Here is a 17,990-nt window from a genome sequence, read left to right as displayed (position 1 = left end):
TTCACCCGTTGCCTACTGGTGGTGGTCAGAGGGCCCGGTGGCGCCAGTGTCCGGCAGCCTCGCCTCTGTCAGTGCGCCCCAGGGTGGCTGTGGCTACAACGTAGCTTGCCATCACCAGTGTGTGAATGTGTGTGTGACTGGGTGGATGACTGGATGTGTAAAGCGCTTTGGGCTCCTTAGGGACTAGTAAAGCGCTATATAAATACAGGCCATTTACCATTTACCATTTATATATATCTTATGTAACCAGTAGAGTACATTAGCTACCCATTATGCAGCAGTCATAATGGCAGTCGAGCATTTTCATTTAATATTGATAAGTACTGCACTGGCTTGGAAAAATTATTGCGTATTTCAGTGTTCGGAACATCTTCAGTTTCAGGATTTTGTTTGTTTGGTTTGTTTCAAAGCATCATTTTGTTCTTTTGTGACTATTTTTAATGGTTTGGTGGGGAAGTTGTGTTTCTGCATGACCCATGTTCTCTTTAGAGGCAGATAACAGAAGTATGTCATGACATTTTCCTTTAGAATTTCATTTGAACTCCATTGCTCCATCAGTAGTGGCAAATCTTCCTTGGCCAGATGCAGTGGAACGTGGCCGGCCCACGACTCTCCCATAGCCAGGTTTCACAGATGGAATAAGGCTCTGATGCTGGAATGCAGTGTTTTTCTTTTTCCAAACAGATCACTTCTCATTTTAACCAGAAATTTCTAATTTGTTTTGCAGACATATCAGAGACCATTGTTGAACAGCCCTCTGACTTCTTCATGCAATTTTTATGCCTCACTAGCCACTTCATTTAGTACTGTCTCATCAGCCAATCATATGTCAGCAACCCAATGCAAACCATGTAGACATGGTTAAAAAGACCTGATAAAATTCAAACCACGCATCAGAATGGAGACGCGAGGTGATTTCAGTGATTTTAAGTGTGGCTTCGGTGTTAGTCCCAGACAAGCTCGTCTCATTATTTCAGAAACTGCTGGTCTGCTGGGATTTTCCCACTCAGCCATCTCTAGGGTTTAAAGAGAAAAGGAGAAAATATCCTGTGAGCAACAGCTTTCTATGTTTATAGTCATTCCCTGGATGAGGAGCATGTAGTTATTCATAGGTTACAGTATGTCACATCTTTACTTGGAAGGCAAAAAAAGACTTCTTTAGCCTGATAGGTTTCTGGGAGAAAATACCTTGTTGGTCTCTTTGACAACTTAATATAAGATGAAGGCAACGCTTGAATAACCACTTATTACAACTAAGGTATGCAGAAGAGCATCTCTGAATGGACAAAATGTTAAACTTTGAAGCAAATGGCCAACAACAGCAGGAGACCACACTGAGTGCCCCTCCTGTCAGCTAATAACAGGAAGATGAGGCTACAGTTGACACAAACTTTGATTGGGTCAGAGTCTGGTGTAAACAACTAGAAAGCATGGATTCATCCTGCCTTGTATCAATGGTTCAAGCTGGTGGTGGTGGTGTAATGGTGTGAATGGGTGGATGACTGGATATGTAAAGCGCTTTGGGGTCCTTAGGGACTAGAAAAGCGCTATATAAAAACAGGCCATTTACCATTTGTGTTCTTTAAATGGAAATTTATAGATTTGTTTTTCTGTTTTGAACAAAACCTTGTTTTTCTATCCTTGTAGAGCTCCAAATCTCTTTATTCATCATATGAAACCTTCACCCTTACAACTCTATGGATGAGGTGAAGCTTTACATTCACAGAAAACCTTTGTAAGCAAAATGTTTTGAGCAAAGATAGTAGGCAATTATAGGATGCCATCAAGAGCTCCTATGCTGTGCACTTTTTTTCTTTCCTTTCTTCTGTACGTCCTTGTGCAATCTGAAAGAGCAGCTTCAGTTTCAGCACTCAGGTGTATCAGAAAATGATTTGCTAAATGAACAAGTTGAATGTGCATGCTCAAACACCAAAGGAATGGTAGAAGAGAAAACGCATGTGCAGATGGGCAGAGAGGCGTCATGCGGAGAAGAAAATCTAATACGTGGTGTGGAGTGACACGTTGCTTTTATGTGGCAGCGCAGTAGTGGCAGCACCCAGCGGTGAGCCTGACGCCCTGCTGAACATGAGACGTTTGGTTTAAGAAACTGAAACTGGGCTGAGAGAGAGAGATGAACAGGGCCTGTCACCATCATCATCATTATCGTCATCTGGGCCAAAAAGTACTTAGCACTTATCTCCTTTTGTTATCTTGTTTTAAAACATGTCTCTTTTTTTTTTTTTGTTAAGGCCGTCAAATGCTGCCCATTTTTTTTTTTTCTTTTGGCTTTCGATATATACTACAAATGTGTTGCACATCATAGTATTCAACCAAGCCAAATTCAAAAATTCAAGTTTATTCAAATTCCGTAGTTTTATATTATATTGTTGAGGGGCAAATATAGAATGAGTTTCTATTCCTTCCCTGGATGAATTGCTTATGCCCCTGCTTAGCATACAGGGGTTTTTTTTTATAGTTTACATTATGTCACATAATTTCACACATGTGGAAGGCAAAAGAAGACCTTTTTTCTGCAGCCTGACAGTTACAGTGGGGAAAATAATTATTTAAACCCCTGCTGAAATTGTATGTTGGCTCACTTACAAAGAAACGAGCACTGTCTAATTTTATGGTGGTTTAACTTTAATGAAGGGAGACAGAATATCAACTGTCTCATTGCATTGCGTGAAATTTATCAATTGGTTTGCATATCACTAAGTGAAATGAGTATTTGATCCCCAAGTAAAACATGACTTGGTACTTAGTGCTGTATTGCCAACAAGGGTTTCTCTAAGGTTTCCAAATATCTAAATTCTTTAGGTTTCTAGGCTGCTGCTTGGCATCTTGAAGCTTCAGGTCTCTCAGCTGATTTTCTGTAGTAGTTTCTGAGGTCCAGAGACAGTCTAGGCCACTCCATGATGTTTTGTCTTTCTCTATTAAAATTAAAATCTGACTATTCCTTTCTTTCTTTGAGCAAACTTACAAGTTTAGCAGCGGATCAAATAATTATTTCCACCCAATGTATTTTTTAAAATCAGATTTCTATAGTCAAAAAGCCAGATAGTTGTGTTGAACTAATGTTTAGCCACTCTGTTTACACCTGCAAACACATTTATTTTTTATTTATTTATTTATTTTTTGGTAATCCTGCCTTAATTGCAGCAATCTGTTCTTCTCTAGGGGGTCATTGACATTTGATATAAGTTTGAGTAAGATTTATTACATCTAACCTATAAGAACTATTGCTGTTTGTCACTATTGGTCGAGAACACTGATTTCAGTGATCCTGAAAATGACCAGAAATGGATCAATGCCACCACTTGCTTTTACTTTGACAGTGAAGAATTTCTTGCCCTTCATTCCAAACCATGGTCATCAAAAATATATTCAGCTGTCTGAGCTTTTGTACACTTTCATCCTGCTGGCAGTATAAGGTGAGGTATTCTTCTCAAAATATGTGTAAACATTGCCAAAGTCGAGCCCTGGCATGGTTGTGATGCAGATCTTGTCCTCTGGGGCTCTCAGATCATCTGCTGCCTTCTCACCTTATCCCTATCTCCTTTTCTGTCCCACCAGTCTTCTTCATGTCCTCATCCATGAATGATTTCTGAAGTCTTCTCCTTTCCCTCTGACCTAGCGGCTTTATAGTCAGCATCCTTTGTCCATATATTGACTATCTCTTCCATATACATGTCAAAACAACCATACCTCTCTAACTTTTCTTCTAAAATGCTTGACCTGAGTGCTCTGAATACTCCTTTCTAATCATGTCCATCATGGTTGCTACCAGTGAAGCTCTTAGCATCTTCAGTTCTTCCAACCCCAGCCCAGCCTTCAGACTTTTTGTTAATGCTACCATCTATAAACTACACATTGAAGCAGATCTCACTTGCTTATTTTTCTGTCACAAATTACCCCTGACAATCTCGATCCACGTCACTCTGCCTTCACTCTCTCCGTCAACCCTTTTGTACACTGTCCACTGGTTTGCTGTTGACCCCAGGTATTTAAAGCCATCTACCTTCACCACCTCTACTCCATGCCGCTTCACTGTAAAACTCATTTACTGACTTTCATTAGGTTTCTCTCCAGAGCATACCTCCACCTCTCCAGGTTCTCTTCTACCTGCCTCCTTCTCTTGCTACAGATCACACTGTAATCTGCAAACATCATTGTCCACGGTCACTTCCGGCTCTGGCTAACCTTCCCTGTCAACCACTCCATCGCCATCACAAACAAAAAGGGGCTGAGAGCAACTCCCTGATGTAATCCCATCGACAGTTTAAAATGATGTAATAACTTAATTCACAATCTAATTTTAATGTTGAAAGTATGGCTATCTATATTACAAGGGCTTGCTTCTCAGTTAAAGTAGAGATTGAAAGTTTAGACCTTTCTATAAGACTGGTTGCTTTTGAAAACAATCAACATATCCTCACTTGCCACTTTTAATTTTGTCTTCAAAACTGCCTTAATTATGTGGTGTGTTAAATTTAACAAGGTTCTGAAACACTACTCAGATATTTTTGATTACGCTGACACGATGGCATCACACAGTTGCTATCGATTTGTTGGCTGCACATCCATGAGGCAAATCTCACATTCTATCGCATCCCAAAGGGGATCCGTTGGTTTGAGATCCTAGTGACTGTGGAGGCTATTTGATTACAGTGCACTCCCTGTCATGTTTGAGATGATTTGAGCTTTGTGAAATGGAAGCAGCCATCACAAGCTAAGCAAACTGTGGATATAAAGGTCAGCAACATTACTCAGGCAGGGTGTGGTTTTTAAGCAATGCACAATTGGTAGTTTTCTATTCAGTTTTATTTATATAGCGCAATCAACCTAAAATAGGACAGAGAAAACCCCAACTATGAGACAACCCTTTATGATGAAGCACTTGGCGACAGTGGGAAGGAAAAACTCCCTTTTAACAGATTGAAACCGCTCGCAGAACTGGGCTCAGGGAGGACCGGCCGTTTGCCATGACCGGTTGGGGTGAGTGGGGAAAAAAAGAAGAGAAGAGTGGAAAAGAGCAAGAGTTTAATAAAAACTAATGATTAGATGTAAAATGGTGTCTGAACACAAAGTGAAAAGGGATGAATGAAGAAGAAACAGTGCATTACAAGAAGCTAATAACTAATAAATTATTTGCTAATAATTGGTACTGAATTACACTCAATGTTTGATGCCGCCCATTGTACAGTAGATTTGCCTTATTCTTGACTTGAAGACAGAAATCAATTTTTCTTTTGATGCTCAGATTTGTTTTGTTTGGCTGAGAATATTAAGGATAATAGCTAGCATTAGTTTCAATCTAAGCAGTAAAAAATGGAATGGCATCAAAAATTGACAGCAGCTTTTTTTAAATGCTCCAGCTGTCACTGTGACGGTGGCAGGAAGTGTTATTTAAAATGAATTTTTCTCTGAAACAGCAAATCTGGCAGATCATTTGTCACGTGTTCCTAATTGGTTTTAACTATGAGGCCCAGTCGTCTGAGGGGAACGCTGAAGGTCAGTGCTTTTGTTTAGTCTGAGTGCTTTTGTGATCTATTTTCAGTAATTCCATTTTTTCCCAAGTGCACGTCCAGTGTCTGTCTCTCCTTCTTCACTAAGAGGGTCCCCCGCTGTGAGTTCACCGCTGATCAATTTAATTACCAAAAACATTTTTAAGTCCTCTATGAAAAGGTCAGGGCGTGGAAAAATTGAAATCCAAAGATGCTTATCCTCCTTTATTTTTTTTTTAATAGAATAGATACATTAACTACAAAAATTTAGTTGTTTACATTTTCTGTCATCATTATGATGTTTTACTTTGTCCTACCTGCACATGTAAAGTCGTGCTTTCTAAAAGTAGACTCTTATGGCAGCCCATGTATGTCAACAAATGCTCATTTCTCCTACATGGCCAATGACTAGAAAAATCACCTGTCAGAGCAATTCATGGTGCTGCCTTTCAGGCCGATGGCTCGCTGTTGTCGTGTGGTAATTAGAAATGACAGCTGTCACAGATTTTTCCATGTGCTGGTATCTGGTTTTTGTGCTTGTCAGCTACTTCTGCGAAATACAGACACATGTTAAATGCTCAGCCTGATGATTTGTAATTTGCTTTGGCCTCTAGGTTGCTTTTAGTGCTTACAGGACCTGCATGAGTGAAAATCCTGTAAGCCATACTGACTTTATTTAAAAATAAACACAGCAGCATCTATAAGAAGACTTAGTTGTTTCTGACATGTGTCACATGACTGGGATTGCCTGTAAATTGTTTCATTCAACAGAAAATGTTCCTCTGTTCTCTGTTTGCTCTTCATATTCCAAAGGAGAAGCAGTTAATCAATGGATGATGTATTAGAGAGCATTATGTCTAATGATGTTGGTAGGGCTGCGAGATGAGATGTGACCTCCACAGTAATGGTGTAGGCGATCACTTCGCACTGTTTCTGAAGCTGTGATGGAGAGCAGATTCATGGTTTAGGGGTATGTGATGGGGCTCGGTGACCCAGACACAATTGCGTTATTTTGGTGTAGTCCATGCATAATGAACCCAGTGTAACACCAAAAAACTGCAAATCTGGCTTATTGTGTCAGTGTGGGCATTTTATTAAACCCATCATCATGCAGTTTTACTTGAGCTCTTTTTTTCCTTTTTTTGTTTTGTTTTTGAAAATCTGCTCTTGAAGGTAAGATGGGAAAAAAAGAGACTCATTTCTTTTTTTTTTTTTGTTCTTCTTGTTTTGCTTAAAACGTTAAATATGCTAATGAGGCATTGGGTATGTAACAAAATTTCACCGCTGCATAAAGTCGGCATCAAAATTCCTTCCTCATACCTACATAAACCAATTCAGTTTGTCTTTAAAAATATCTTTTAAATATATGTACTGTAAAAGGAATCTTGACACTACAAATTCTTCTGTGTACTGCTAGTTTTCAGGAATTTTATGTTTAAACAGATAAACATATAAATGTCACTGTTTGATTACATTTGCATTAATTTGTTAAATGTCTAATAAACAAAGTGGAGCTGAATTACCAAATAAGCATAATTTAGATTTATGTAAAATTTCTTTCTGGTAGCTTAAAGAAGATTTGCTGTGGAAGCAAAATACTACAAACTCTCAGTGCTCGCAAAATAAAATTGGCCGTGCTGCATCGTCTTAACGGTGTGTGGCTTTTGACGGTCTCTCCTGGAACTCATTCACACACAAAACCCCAACAATGGCTGTGTATAGACTAGAAAAAAGACAGCCAGAGGCTGTGTAAAGTGGGTGTAAATTTTGGCTGGCCTTTTTAAAAAGCTGTAGTAATTGTGGGCTCTAACCCTTTCCAAATTCAGACATAGGAGACGTGTGGGAGGACATGGGTTTCACATGCTGCTCAACAAGGCTGCGTACTGTTTAAAAACCTTCATCTTTTATGCTTATTTTCTGTTCCCAATGCATCGATTGTAACCAAAAGGAAATTATTTTGCACATCAGGTTGTTAAACTCCAGTTTTATTCAATAGTTCTACTTGATAATTATGCTTGCTAAAAGGCACCTCATGGCACAAAATACAAAACTGGAGCGTAGTCAAGCGAAACAGAAAAGGGCCTTTCTCAAACTGTTTCCACAAATTTGAAAGTATGTAATTGTCACAAATGTCTTGCAATATGAATCTTAAGTGGAACAAAGAGGCCAACCCCATAGAATTTCCCCATGCAACCAAATTTTATAGTCATCACAGTGCAGTCATATATTTGCCAAACTCACACTTGTCTATCAGACAGCAATTTGTCACACCACAGAACAGATTTCCATGACTTCAGAGTCCAGTGGTGGTATGTTTTTCACCTCTCCATCTGATGTTTGGTATTGTACTTCGATGTAATAGAAGCAGTTGCTTTTTCCTGTGTTGTTGTAGCATTATGATACATAGCCAGATAGCACCATTATCAGAACTTGCTCCATCCCTACTATATACTTATGTGCTCCCTGGTGAGATATACTCTTTAAATACTTTTAATTAGCAAACTCTGGTACCAAATTCATTGATTTCTTGATGGTAAAGTTGGCTGGTCTTGGTCAAAAGTCTCTTGATGGTGGGCTGAGTACAGTGACTTGGTTGGGTTTTCTTGGGGCTTTTGTGAGATTTCAACTTGGTAAATGATTAACATGTTAAACACAATTGTTGAATTATGCCACAAGATAATGCTGTTTCTCTTTATTGCATTTTGAAGTACCTAACACATTCCCTCGTTGCCTATAAAATTTTAGCACGTTGTTTAAACCTACTTGATAGTATCTGATGGATTTTGGCCATATGACACCGTTACCATCACAAATCGCATTTTCTTCATATGTGTTTGGTTGGTATGCAGAGCTGTAGCTGGGATTTACATATATAACTAAATTGACTGGTAAACAAAATCCTTTACTAAAATTTAAAGGTTGGTTTCACAGTTTTATGTACCTATATATATTTATACATCGATAATAAGTCCAGTGTTTAACGTTTAATTTTATTCACTTTTTTTCCGGTCATATGAAGCAAAATTTGATCTATTTTTTTTCTGAGCATCAACTGACTGTTGCAGTCCTTGAACACACATCACATTTTCTTGTGTGTAACTGAGGATCTATTCATGCTGTCAACAGTGCTGGGAGAGTCGGGGGGTGCGTGTGCACTGCATGGGCTTGGATGGTCTTTTTGATGAGGTTTTTCTGAGCCACACTGTGGTGCGCTGTGAACAAAGCAGAAGGTTATGTGAGCAGCCAAATCGTCGGTGAACATTCAGGGTGAAATTATGTTTACTTTTCTCTGTAGAGATGGCTGAATCACTCATCACATCAGAACAATCTAGATTGAATGAGATAGGATGGCTGACACAGAAATTGCTTCCAAATTTTTTCTTTGCAGTGACGAACACTCTTACTAGTGTTGTACAAGTTATCTGAAAACGATAAAACAATTATTCTTTACATATTGTTCAGTCAAAAAAGTAGTTATTTTAAGTTATTTTGTATTATCAAAGGTGATTCACATGTTTAGAATGAAAACCATTGTGTGTTAAAAGCAGGCAGCCCTATTTGACCATTAAGGAGCAACAAACTTGATGGTCAAGCTGCTGCTTGACCAAAGAGCTCCTCAGGGGTCCCAGGTTACGCAACCTTTAACCCTTTAGACCCCAGGCTACTGATTGAAATATTGATGTAGGAGAAAAAATGCCGAAATGTATTCACTAAAAGCTACAAAACTGTAAGGTCAAAATGATCAACCTCAGGCTGTATCAATGAGAAGTGCTTAACAGTTTAGTTTTTGCTCATCATCCATTCTAATAGAGCAAAACATGATATTCCACATATCTGTGAAAGTTCTCAGTCATTCAAGTCATCGTAGTCTGAGGAGCTTGGAAAGAAAAGCATCTGGACTTCTTTGAGTTTCTTGAAGACGTTTCACCTCTCATCCGAGAAGCTTATTCAGTTCTAAGAGCAACTGGTGGAGAGTCCCAGATTTTAAGCCCGATGGGAGTGTCCCCCCAAGAGGGTCATGGACCACCTATTGATCCTCTATCTAATCACATGAGCCAAGGTGGGAAAACGGATGTGAGTGGGCGTTAAGGCGTCTGGGAAGGGACCTCAAAACTGGATTATAGATGGCAGACAGTTGGTGTTGTAAGCCACCGCCTCTGTTCAAAGATGGTCGCTCACAGTGGACATAGAACAGAGGCGGTGGCTTACAACACCAACTGTCTGCCATCTATAATCCAGTTTTCATTCTCCTGTACCTGTGTTTCTGTTAAAAGGGAGTTTTTTCCTTCCCACTGTCACCGAGTGTTTGCTCATAGGATGTTTGATTTTGTGGAGTTTTCTCTGTATTGTTGTTGGGTCTTTGCCTTACAGTATAGAGCACCTTGAGGCACCTGTTGTTGTGATTTGATAGTATAAATAAAACTGAATTAAATTATATTTCCAAGTAATTGAAAAAGACTAAAGCTAAAAATCTGTGACACTAATTGAATTTGTAATTTAATGAAAATAGTTTAAAAAGTTCTCAACTATACACAGAAGCTTTGGGGCCACATTAAGAAAAAATATTATTGATCATTTTGAGAAAAAAGTTGAAATGTCGAGATACTACCGTTGTTTCAAGTCAAAACTACTGTACCCTCTACAAAATCCTTTGTATCGATGAGATAGTGAGACAAATTGATTAGCCATCTTATCATATCTTGTAATACAACTCTTATATAAATATATACTCTTTACTGCACGAGGGTGTAATCTTCAATATCCTTTCATTTGTCCATTACCAGCCATTTCATTTAGTACAAATCCGGCCAACCCTTCCACATTTGTGTGCTTTTTGAGTTTTTGTTTTTTCCCTTTTGACCATATGTAACAAAGAGAAGTAATCTCCTTGTAACTAAAAGTGATTCTGAAGTATGATCTCAGTAACTCATGTACACAAGGCATTTTGTAGAGGGTAACTGTCAGGTTGTAACTGTAATATCCACTTTTCACTGTTTTTTTCAACATTATTCTCAAAATGATCAAGAATATTTTATTTCTTAATGCGGCCCTAATACTCCACCATAGTTTTATAGTGGTGCTCTATTAGTTTGTTTTTTTTATATTGCATGGTTAGGTGTTCATGCTTTTATTTTAAAAGTTTACACCTTCCTATCTGCATCTCCCTAATTAAAAATAAAAAAGACTTGCACCTGTACATGGCAATTTAAAAAAAGAGCTGGCCAGCACAGGGGGTCTGGAACAGGAGCGTTGGTAGAGGGTGTCACAGCTGAGAAAGCTGCAGCATGTAGTAACAAATTTTAATTGGAGCAATGGCAAAGAGGCCATGGTAGGGTTTGTGAGGCATCCTGCAGGCAGGGGAGACATGTGTGGAAGCTATTCACAATGATTAAGGTATAGTGACGTGAGTGGAGTAGATGTATGGGACACATTGTGGTTGGTAGAGTCTGGGTAGATTTGGAGAACATTCTGGCATCTGTTGGTGGAACAAAGAGGTGAATGGATGATAGCAAGAGGAGAATAGCAGCAGACAGACCTCAGACCTCTGCCCATCTCCAGCCCAATACCAAGTTTTAGACCAGACCAGAGATCGGTGTCAGAACCAAAGAGGCTGCCTCATGTGCGGAAATGCTATTTTTAGTAATGTAAGATAAATCTTTGCTATTTTCTTGGCTGGCCAAACACTTTTTTGCTGCTCTCCATGCAGTCAGAAAGGGTACCTTGGCTCACACTTACATTAAAATGTCCACCTTAAGATAAAATGAACTTTTGTTAGCTTTTGTCTTCATAGAAGCAGAGACTGACAGATGAGTGCCACATTTGCTGTAAGGTGGATGTTGCACTGGTCTTTTGTGGCAAAGCAGGAGCTGAGCATGAAAGCGAGGTTGTTTAGTAGACAGTCCTTGTTCCCACTCTCACCTTTGGACACAAGCTGTGGGTAGTGGCTTCTCTCTTGGAGATAGCGTGACATCTGACATCATGTTTCCTGGATGCCTGTTAGTTGAGCTGTTCAAGCATGTCCAAGTAGGAGGAAGATACTTCAGAGAGATTATGTTTCTAAACTGGCTTTGAAAAAACCTTACTGCCCTCCAGAAGAGCTGGAAGAGACAGCTAAGGAGAGGGAGAGGGATGTCTGGGCATCTCTGAACTGCAGAAAATAGATGTGTGGTTTCAAATGCTAATTAACACTTCCATAACAACTGTACATGCGGTGCATTTTTAATATACCTCTTGTACCGCTCACCAGTTTGGATTTCTTATTTTTAATGGATAGATTTGCTGATACAGGCAACTGAAGCTAAAAGCTGCTGGACCTTAATTTGTGTAACAGAACTGGACCTCTCTACCTTGTTTGTTTTGTCCAAAATCATCAGACTTAGAAAGTGAATCACTGGGTGGCATCAAGGCTATGTCCATTTTTTGTATACAGCTTATGCTTACATTATAACTATTACAAACTTTCACAAAAAAACTAATCCAATTATTGTGTCATGCGATTAAATATGTATAGGCGATCCCCTATAAAGGCATTAGAATCATTAATCTTGGATGGGTTGCTTTTAAAAACTGCCAAATATCATGAATTAAATTACAAGTAATCCAGTTATGTAACTGAATTAATGATATTTATTACAATATATATGACAATAGGAAATATTTTTTAAAAGAACAACACACCACATAAAACCTTCTCAGTTTGCACTATTTCACCACCAACAAGGAGAACAAAGCATTTTTGTGAAAACTGTATATGACAGTTGACTGTGTGCAAACATGAATTCATTTTGAAGAAGCTTCTAAATCCATCAGCCAACATGATTGTATGTACTGTGTATTTCTTCCCACTGTTTTAGGAGGCAGAAAAAAATAAAACAAAAAACAACAAAATTTTGGGCCAAACTAATGTTGTTTAGGCTTTCACTCCTTTTTTTTGTTGTAGCTTCAGAACCACGGACAGCGTTTATTGTGTGTGTGTGTGTGTGTGTGTGTGTGTGTGTGTGTGTGTGTGTGTGTGTGTGTGTGTGTGTGTCACTCCTAAACAGTGATCTAAAAACTATAATAAAATTATATTTTATGTAATAAAATTGAAAAAAAGATTTTTCATTTTATTATCTGTCATTCTTTTTTATTTTCTCTTTCGCTCAGATCATAATTTGAACCCCTGAACTAAATATGTATTTTATTTTTCAGACTTTGACTTTGAAAAGAGAATCATTTATGACAAAATAAAGTATTGGGAGAAAAATACATCAAAGTTAATTTACAGCCCGTGCACAATTTATGTTTTCAGTCGTATGTGACGCAGGGAGCCCAACAATTGACTTACAGAAGAGTTTTATATGGGAGTCTATAGTGTTTCTGCTGTTGAATAACATGATAATAGTAAGATAATAAAGTGGAAATAAGCAACACAATACTTTTGTACTTACTTGGTATCAGGTGTGGTTTTCAGCTGAGCAATATTAGACTAAAATTTTTAGTAGTGTAGTAATGTGAAGGGAATTGTAACAATGTCTCCGATGCATAGCCGTATTTTGATAACAATTATATAACTTACTAGTAAAGAAATGGCAATTTTATATATTCTAATGCAAACCTTTTAATATAGTGTCACCAATGTGGTAATGAGTTCATAATAAAAAGGCAATATAGTGTGATGCTTTTACATGTTAGGATACCCCATATTATAGTGGTGGAATGAATCCTACCTTCTACCCTACAAATTATCCTTTGTTTGAATTTATTACTAATGTAATAATAAAGTAATTATTATGTTTAATGCTGTGGCTTACTACACTGAAACATTTCTGGTAGTTTCTGTAGAATAACCATTAATAAAAAAATAATAATAATAATAAAAAAAAAACGGTAAGAAAAAAAGACCATATTTGATCAGGGCTCCATCAGCATCAACTTTAGCTCTGAGACTGTGTCTGAACTTGATTCTCTTTTTAGCTTCATTGTTACATATTTGACACTTTTTCATTATCTCTTATGTGGTTACAGTTGAAGGGATGTGCAACTTTTTATGAGTTTGGTTGTGACTCCTAGCTGGGACAGCTGCTTTATTAACACTTTATCAGCACTGATGTAGAAACCCATAAAGCAGCAAGTAAGATAGGACTTCAGCTGCACGTCTTCCTGGCAGCAGTTTCAAGAATTATAGTCTTACATTGACTCACCAGTCTACTCTGAAGGCAAATAGATAGATAATATTACTTGTATATGAGTAATAGGAAAGTAAGTGCTGGGTACTTGGTTTGTCTTGGAGCTATCACAGTCTATAGGTGAATGTAATGGGACCAAGCTGTTGTGGCACAGAGCCCATTACATTCACATCAGCACGTATCTTCTCCTACACGTTGTTCTCTTTTTTATGATTCTGCACTGCTCTTTGTTGTTGCCAAGGAACGGTATCAGATGAATGCTGGATCTTATCTTGTCACACTCCTAATTTCCTGTGGACCGGTTCTCCCCTGTGGCTGCTGTGGGGTGTGTGTGTCTGTGTGCCAATGCTGCTCCCGCTAAGACAACAGTGTACTCACACGGGGTAGATAGGTCTGTAATGACTGGGTAAACAAATGCAGAACATATGGAGCCCTCCATTGCCAGGAACACCACCACTCAACAAATGCATCTCACATTTCATATGCAGATCCAGGAGGACAAAGGATGTGTTTTGATGTTTGCATTCAAAAGGCCTCAGCAAAAATACAGGTTTCATAGAGGCACGTCCACTTATGCTCAGCACTGAATAGTCCCATTCCTCTCATCAGTGTGGTGAACACAGCCGGTGTTTTGTTAATGTCGGAGATTTTGCAATGGGCAGGTGAGGCCCATTTTACCCTATCTCACTGGAGCTGAACGGTGAATGCTATTTACACCCCGGCCTAAGGCAGATAGCACAGGCAATTTTAAATCTAACCATAGATAGATGGATAGATAGCAGGAGCTGTTTTCAGGGAATGTTAAGGCTAGAGTGAGTGAAAACAGGTGATAAAAGCAGAGTAATGATGTTCCAGTTGTGGTGTCTCCTAGATCAGCAGCAGGGAGCCCAAGATTGAATGAAATCCATCTAGTGCAGCCGGATATTCTCCCACTTTCCTGAGAAAATTGAAAAGAATTCAGAGAAAACTACAGCATTTTTCCCACTTCCCATAAAAACACTTAAAAGAGGCTTGTCTGTCTCTTTCTTTCTCTGTCTGAATAGGAAGTGTGATCTGTAACCATAAATGTGCACTATTTGTCCATAAACATCTGAAACCATACTTATTAAAAACTTGGTCGATCTTACTTTCAGGGTCATATCCTTGTGCCCCTCTGGATTATTCCAGTATATTTTCTCCCTGTAAGCCTCATCTTTAACACTTGCACATCTGTGATTTTCTTTTTTTTACCATGGATTTACACACAAGATGCAAAACTAATTTTCTGTGTACGACTTGCCTAACTTTTGGGTCTGCGATCATCATTACTGATGATAGTCAGGCCTCTGACTACAACCAAGAAATCCAGCAAGAGCAGTGTTAAGTGAAAAAATCCAAAGTGTAATCCCAAAGGTACTGCATCAGGTCTGGAACACGACTGGGAGCATGCTCTTCTTTGACATGAATCAATTTGTGAATTCCCCTGGCTTAAACTGTTGGTGGCAGATTCCACTGTAACGTTCTGTGGCATCGGAGGGAAAAACACCTAAACATGCATTTTGCCCGTGCCTAGTCCATTAAAAGCACTTTTAAAATAAATTATCCCTGCAACGCCAAGTGTATCATATTGAATACATGTGTTTTAGAGACCTCTATATCACCAATGTGATTTTTTTTTTAAAGAACTTTAACCCTGTTATTATTTATTTGTTTAAGCTCATTAAACTCATGTAGAAATTTATATTTAGTTTATTTTATTTTAACATTTTTTCAGAAGATTTAACAAACAGAAATTTTCTGGCAATTATTTCATAGTTCAGGATTTTCAGGGGTAACTTTTACTAATAATGACAAAGACAACAACCAGTCATTGTGTTAGTACACTGAAGGAGATACAGAAGGGCATGGTGGAGGGCTGAATTAAAATCAGTTATGATTTCGATTTTTCAAAATTATATATTTTATTAGTTATAAATTTAAATAGGCCGAGGCATAAAAATTTGTGATTGCAACTCCTATACTCGAGACAGCGATAAGGTTAGAAATAACGTGGAGTTGTTATTTATTTATTTTCTCAATGAATATTGAATATAATATCGTCCCTCAGACTTTGCTTTTGTTAAATAATTGTTGGTCAGTTCTCTTTTTATACTGCAAAAATCCTCAACCTTGCCACCACAGAAGCAATCCCAACCATCACATTTCCTCGTCCTGAGGGCTGCATGTTATTCTCTTTGATCCATATTCCTCAGACTTTAATTCGTCTTACCCTAACATTTCAGTTTTTTAGCAGTTTCCCACATGAAATATCCTTTATTTCTTACAAGAATGCTCTTGCAAGCTTTGGGAAAAAAACCCTTTTTTTTTCTGAACATACTGTGACTTTGAGACAAAGGGTAGCTCCAGACACTCCAGCTGTGCTAACATACTTGTTATCTTGCAGTTGGGGACAAAGTGAAGCCAGCAGAATGAAGAACCAATGGTGGCTGAAACTGAACCTTTTTATGCCCACGTATGTTTGATTAAAGATGATTAAAAGTGTTTGTAATAAGTAGTGATTTATTTATTCATATAAATATTCTACTTGTAGTTGTAAGATAAGTAATTTATCTTTTTTTTTTTTTTTTTTTTTTTTTTTTTTTAACCTGTCCCGTTTGGTTCTTTTGCCATCAGAATTATTGTCTAAAGGCGAAGAAAGATGCCCAACGGATTTACTTTACCAAATGGACCATCCCAGCCTTGCCGTAATGGTCCATTTGATTCACCTTTATTGTTTATTTTATTTTCACTTGCTGAATACGGGACAGACTTGACTGGTGGAAAGAAAAGGGAGAAAGAAAGAGGAAAGAAAAACAGCTGAGAAGAGGGACGGGGAGAAGGGCAAAACCAAAACCAACAGAATAAGCAGACAAAAATACATATATCGATCACCTGGATCACCTGTTAAGAAAAAAAAGAAAGCAAGCAGAAGAAAACGAGAGTAATAAACACCATCACAATGATATATGGGAATATGACAGTAAATACTAAATATTAAACATTATTGTGCAGCACGTAAGATCGACAGCGCACAGTGTGCTTTGAGGTAGGAGCCAAAAAGGGTGTAGTTTGTGTGTGTGATCACCCGTGTGTGCACCTGTGAGCATGAACGCTTGTGTTTTAAAAAAGTTCCTTCATGTAATGATCTGCTAGAGGGTGTGGGGGCCACTGCCCCGACCTCCAGGGCATGAAGCAGGTATGGAGGAGATCAAAACTCCAGACATCCAGAGGCCCCCAGAACACAAGAGACCAAGGAAGACCAACAGAGGGGCAGCCGCTGCTACTATCCCAGAAAGAGCTGAGGAGAGTCCCAGATGAGGGGTCACTCAGCAGCCGCGGAGCAGAAGCCGGGGGTTGCAGTGACGTGCCCGTGAGCTCCGCCGGCAGCCAGCTGTGCCTGAGTGACCGAGCCCGGGCCGAGAGGCCGAGGCACCCCATCCCAAGGCCCGAGCAAGCCCCAGGCTCCGATAAGCAGCCGCCAAGGAGTGAGCCGGTGGGTACCTGGGCGCCCACCCGGACACAAAGAACCACCAACGCACCGATGTCTGAGGGCGTCTGCCACCGGCAGGGGAAGTGGTGGGGAGATGGGCCTCAAACCTTGGAGGGCCTGAGATGTCCCCAGAGAGGTGGGGTCTGATACCCAACCTGACATATAGACACAGACAAACAGGCACACACAGATACAAACATCTATTCCCACCCTCATGCTCTCATATACAATTACTCAACACTCACCCAACATGGAGACAGACATAGAGAGACACTGTACACACAATCACACTCCCCAAGCGTGCTCTAAGCCCCGGGTCTAGGTACCCTTGCCCTGGAGGGGAACCTGCGCCCAGACCCAGGTGATGTTACCCTTTTTCCCTGCGGTGGGGAGAAGCAGACTGCCCCGACTCCGCAGCAGCAGGAGGCCCCACATTCCAGACCCCAGTCGGACGGCCAACTCCTCCTCCTAGCCCCCCCGCTCCAGCAGGCCGCAGAGAACGGGGTGTGGGAAGACTCAAACCTCCCTCCACCCGCTCATATGTAGTGTTGATGTATGTGTGTTCTAAGGTGCATTTAAAACCCAGGAGGGCATGGAGCTACCTGCCAGAGCAGCAGGTAAGCGTATAGCCCCTCCTGCTAGCCCTCAATGTCTACGTGTATTTAAAATTGAGAGGTGGGCAACGGCGCCAGGGGTGAGGTGTACACCCTGATGGTAATTTGGAATCCGTGTAGCGTGCCCACCCCAAGATCCTATATGTATGTGTAATGAGAGTGTGAGTAATGTGAATGTCTAAGTTGTGGGATA

At 39.5% G+C, this 17,990-nt stretch overlaps 1 long non-coding RNA gene across 1 annotated transcript in view; it reads left to right on the top strand.

The window, feature by feature from the left end:
• The window catches only part of LOC120440051, a 57,197-nt gene extending 40,996 nt beyond the window's left edge, over positions 1–16,201 (top strand). The window contains exon 4 of the long non-coding RNA XR_005612923.1: positions 16,098–16,201. This is a non-coding gene — a long non-coding RNA (uncharacterized LOC120440051). The remainder of the gene's footprint in view (positions 1–16,097) is intronic.
• The last annotated feature ends 1,789 nt before the right edge of the window (positions 16,202–17,990 follow it).

The sequence above is a fragment of the Oreochromis aureus genome, linkage group 4 (assembly GCF_013358895.1).
Source record: "Oreochromis aureus strain Israel breed Guangdong linkage group 4, ZZ_aureus, whole genome shotgun sequence".
Lineage (NCBI taxonomy): Eukaryota > Metazoa > Chordata > Actinopteri > Cichliformes > Cichlidae > Oreochromis > Oreochromis aureus.
Note: the sequence above shows the minus strand (reverse complement) of the source record. Positions and strands in the feature narration are given on the sequence as shown.